The 5,000-nt window shown below is 52.6% G+C and overlaps 1 pseudogene; it reads right to left on the reverse strand.

Annotated features, from left to right (window-relative positions):
- Positions 1-4,781, reverse strand: part of LOC123688264 — a 7,832-nt pseudogene extending 3,051 nt beyond the window's left edge.
- Positions 4,782-5,000: the final 219 nt, after the last annotated feature.

A 5,000-nucleotide genomic window follows, 5' to 3' on the forward strand; every position in this document is an offset into this window, starting at 1 on the left:
CAGGTAGGTGGAGATAAGCTCTACCTTTTGGTGTGGTTTCAGCGCCAGCCGTTTGACTCTGCTGAGCGCTGAAGCAAGGTCGGACTCTATGCTCTCTATACTGATTCCTGCCCAAGGAGATATTTCCACACCAAGGTAAGCTACACGGCCGCCCGCACCGCAGTGCGGGATCCGCTCTCCACACATCAATGTCAGTCCGGGGTCAACTACACTCCAGGTCTTATGCAGTGGCTTTATGTGGAAGGTTACACATTTCTTAGGCGACAGCCTCATACTTAACCTCTCTAAGTATGCTTCCACAGTGTGTAGTTGATGCGTGGCCTGTTGCACATCTTCGCTCACGAGGACTAGGTCATCGGCGAAAGCCAGCGATGCTATGTGGGTATTGTTCGAGATTCTATACCCGGACTGACGCTCCAGCTCAAGCAGTAAGGGTTCTAATACTGCGTTGAATGCGAACGGGCTTAGAGGGTCACCTTGCCTGACACCTCGCTGGAGATTTATCTCTACACTCCCACCCGCGGTGGAGATTTTCGTGCACACATTCTTGTATGATTCTTCCACCAGCTGTGCAACTACCGGTGGAAGCCCTTTTCTGCGTAACGACGGTCCCAATATTGAGTGTGGGACGGTGTCAAAAGCCTTACTTATATCCAGTATCGTTACGACCAGGTTCTTCCCAGTAGCCTTGGAGTGCCGCAGCAACTCCACAAGAATGTGCACGTTATTGAAGCACCCCGCCTCTGACGAAATGAACCCTTTTTGGCGGGGTGTGAAACCGACTACTGATCTTATCTTCTGGTCTATGCAGCCCCAAAAAATGCGGCTTACCAGAGATGTTATTGTTACGGGCCTGAAATTTTCAGTCTTTGTAACGTCTTTGCCCTCTTTTGGTATCAGTGTAGTTCGGTTCATACTCCAGTCTGTTGGTAGCTTCCCACTAAGCAACAACAGATTAAATAATAAATGGAGCACTTCTACCTTGCCCCTTTGCATCACATCGGCCCGCCTGATTCCATCCGGGCCGGGGGCCGTAGATTGTTTGGTTGCAGAGATACGTTTCCGGATCTCATCAACTGTGAAGGGCGGGAGTGCTTCTGAGGGTGCTATCGGGTCCTCGTTGATGCCCTCGGGCATCTGCGCCAGCGGCGCCACTCCCCATAGCTTTGTATAAAGCTCCTTCACTTCCGACATAGGTGGCTGCTGATAGCCACCTATCCAATCTACTCCCTGTCGGACATGTTTGGCTACTTGTCCTGGATTTTTCTTGTATAACTCTTGAGTTCGGGCATACAAGAAACGCCTTTTGCTACGCCCCTTGCCCCGAACTCTTGGGCTTTTGTTCCCTCCTGCTTCACACCCCGACGGTCTGAAGTGTGAAGTTGCCCCCTGGTAGAGGAAGTCGATCTGAGCTTGTGAAAACTCAAAATCAGGCTCCGAGGCAAGTCGGAGGGCGCCCTGCAGAAGATGGATCGCTTCTGCTGACTTGTCAGGGGTGACACCTTGAGGTAACTGATGAGCTAGAGCATGCTCTAAAATCCCACTTCTCCATTCGGCTAACTCTGGAGATGACAAGTCATCAGGCGCTGGAGTCACCTGTATCACAGGAACCTGTACCTGAAGGGTATCAGGTTCGGATCGCTCTTCGATCCCTTCTTGGCTGGAAGCGTATCCCGCGCTATCCGAGTCAAGGTGGCTCGAGGGTGTATCTTGCGGCGGATGGTCACGCAAGTACTGATCTCGCAAAGTTCTATAAGAGGACAGTGCTCGCTTATCCCTTAATTGCTTTGCGGTCCTATTCAAAAAACCCTCCATTCTTTTCGCAATACGAGAATCCCCATAAAACCTCCGCTCCAGATCCAGCATGAGGTCGACTTCCTCCACCGTGAAGCCTCCCTCTCTGGGAGCACGCTGCCTTTCGGCTCCGGAGGTCCCTGCTCTAGCTTCATTTCTTACTTGGGGATGAGCCTTTATCTCGTGTTGCGATACGCCCATTTGTGTTCTGAAGTACCTATTACAATGATTACACCTAACTGCATTAGGTGGAGGTACTTCTGGGCCTGTGCATTTCGGCACATGGCATAGAGCCGCATGTTTCGACACATACTCCTTATGGCACGCTTTGCAAACAAATTTGGGAGTATGAGGATCATGTGTATCTTTAACATGCTTTATTGCATCGTTTATACTCAATGCCATGAAGTTCCCGCGTGCAGTGGTGAGACAAACACTGCATGAGGCATCGCTAAAGGGAACTTCTATTATAAAATTGCCTCCCTCGATTTTGCCATACAAATCGAGTTGGTGGTCCGTGAGAGAGTCCAATACTGCCGGGTCGTTAACAGTGACTCCCTGAGGTTGAGACATTAACTCCAGGGAGGGAACGGAGCCATGCCCCCCCCCTGCCGAGGCTTGTGATCTTGTGATCGGAGCTCGGGAATGCCATCTGCGAGGCTGCTAACCTTCCAGACCTTTCTCAAGGAGGCTCTTAGCCGTGTGTTGCCACACGTTACCAACCCTCGGGTGGTGCAAGCACCGGACCCGTCCTCCTTACCCACAGGGAAGAGAACCCTGTGAGCTCAACATCCTGAGTCGAGATGTCGGATTTTCAAGGTCCGAGGAGAAGATCCGGACACCGCCGCAAATGCGGTGCTCTTCGCGTTCCAAACCATATCTCCCTGCTAGAGGATTCCATGGAACTCGAACGCTTATGCAGAAAAGAAAACTCTTCCCGGATCTCTCGACGGCGTCTCCGGGTCCTTTTGGGTTGCCCCGACGAACTCTCTTACGAGGGCCCGGTTTAATTTCGGTTCCGCTGCCGGGTTCCGGAATAGGAACCGGATTCCCTTTCGCCCGACGGGCGTGCGTCACGCGTCAAGATGCATAGCATTTCTGCCACCACTTATAAATACGATTAACAACGCCACATCAACATCGGCTTTCGCCTAGGGCTTAGGATCGACTGACTCGTGTGCAACGGCTGTTCACACGAAACCCTTCTCCACCTCAGCTCTCCAGGGCCTCGCTGGAGTATTTGCTACTACCACCAAGATCTGCACCGAAGGCGGCTCCAGACGGCCTCACGGCCAGCCCTTCTGCGCTCACCTCCGCGACCCTCCTACTCATCAGGGCTTCATGACCGCCCCGAAGGGCGACCGCACATGCCACTGACGGCCGAGTATAAGCACGACGCTTCAGCGCCATCCATTTTCAGGGCTAGTAACTTCGGCAGGTGAGTTGTTACACACTCCTTGGCGGATTCCGACTTCCATGGCCACCGTCCTGCTGTCTTAAGTTACCAACGCCTTTCATGGTATCCCATAAGCGTCGATTTAGGCGCTTTAACTCGGCGTTTGGTTCATCCCACAGCGCCAGTTCTGCTTACCAAAAATGGCCCACTTGGCACTCTGATCCGAAATCTCGCGGCTTCACATTCAAGCAAGCCGGAGATCTCACCCATTTAAAGTTTGAGAATAGGTTGAGGTCGTTTCGACCCCAATGCCTCTAATCATTCGCTTTACCGGATGAGACTCGTATGCAACGAGCGCCAGCTATCCTGAGGGAAACTTCGGAGGGAACCAGCTACTAGATGGTTCGATTAGTCTTTCGCCCCTATACCCAGTTCCGACGATCGATTTGCACGTCAGAATCGCTACGGACCTCCATCAGGGTTTCCCCTGACTTCGTCCTGACTAGGCATAGTTCACCATCTTTCGGGTCCCAGCGTGTACGCTCTTGGTGCGCCTCCTCTCGCAATGAGAATGAGGCGCCCCGGGAATGCGGGTCAGTCATGGAGACCGACCATCTTCCCTTAGTTCACATAAAGTGAACCGTTACTTTCATTGCGCCTTTAGGTTTAGTGATTCCCAATGACTCGCGCACACGCTAGACTCCTTGGTCCGTGTTTCAAGACGGGTCCTGAAAGTACCCAAAGCAATAGCGTCGCTGATCGGCGTTTCAAGAGGTCTGTCCAAGAACACCGCGGCGAACAGTCGCAAACGGACGGAATCGGCACTAGGTCCGATCGCCATCACAATTCACATACTTGCCACGGGCCGGACGCGAACTAAGTCGCGGCCTCCCGCCATCAGTAAACCGTCGAGCGAGCTGTTCGGAAACCCAGTGTCCGTAAACATCGGAAAATCCGAGCTCACGGGCTACACTCGAGACCGTAGAACAGCACCCAACGGATCGCGACGACCTACTAGGGGAGAAGTGCACGCGTCCGAAGCCGGAGATGAACCGAAGGGAACAGCCAACGCGAACGTCGCCGTTTCCACAGTCAGTAAATCCCAACAACAGGCGCGAATGAATCTCCCCATTCGACCTTTCGGGTTTCTCAGGTTTACCCCTGAACGGTTTCACGTACTCTTGAACTCTCTCTTCAAAGTTCTTTTCAACTTTCCCTCACGGTACTTGTTCGCTATCGGTCTCGTGGTTATATTTAGCCTTAGATGGAGTTTACCACCCACTTAGGGCTGCACTCTCAAGCAACCCGACTCTAAGAAGAGATCCTCTAGCAAGCCGCAGCGGTCGCTACGGGCCTGGCACCCTCTATGGGCGATGGCCCCATTCAAGATGGACTTGAACGCGCCGCGAACTCGCCAGATAATGGATCCTTCCAAACACCACATCTCCCGGCGACCGGTTACGATCGCGGGATTCAGTGCTGGGCTAATCCCTGTTCGCTCGCCGCTACTAAGGGAATCCTAGTTAGTTTCTTTTCCTCCGCTTAATAATATGCTTAAATTCAGCGGGTAGTCTCACCTGTCCTGAGGTCGTATGTTCAAATCATCGAAACGTTCCGAAACTAACCTTTGGCGGCTCATAAAATCACGTACCTTACGCGAGGGAGTTAGCCTACTCAAAGGCGTCTATTATCTCCTGCTCCGTATGGCGGATCATGCGAATCCAAGCAAAGTGCTTCGGTGTTTCGGGGGTGCGCTCATGAAAGCTCATCCGCAACGCGCGACAACTGGCACATTAAAGCGATCGGACGT

The sequence above is a fragment of the Harmonia axyridis genome, chromosome X, assembly GCF_914767665.1.
Source record: "Harmonia axyridis chromosome X, icHarAxyr1.1, whole genome shotgun sequence".
Classification (NCBI taxonomy): Eukaryota; Metazoa; Arthropoda; class Insecta; order Coleoptera; family Coccinellidae; genus Harmonia; species Harmonia axyridis.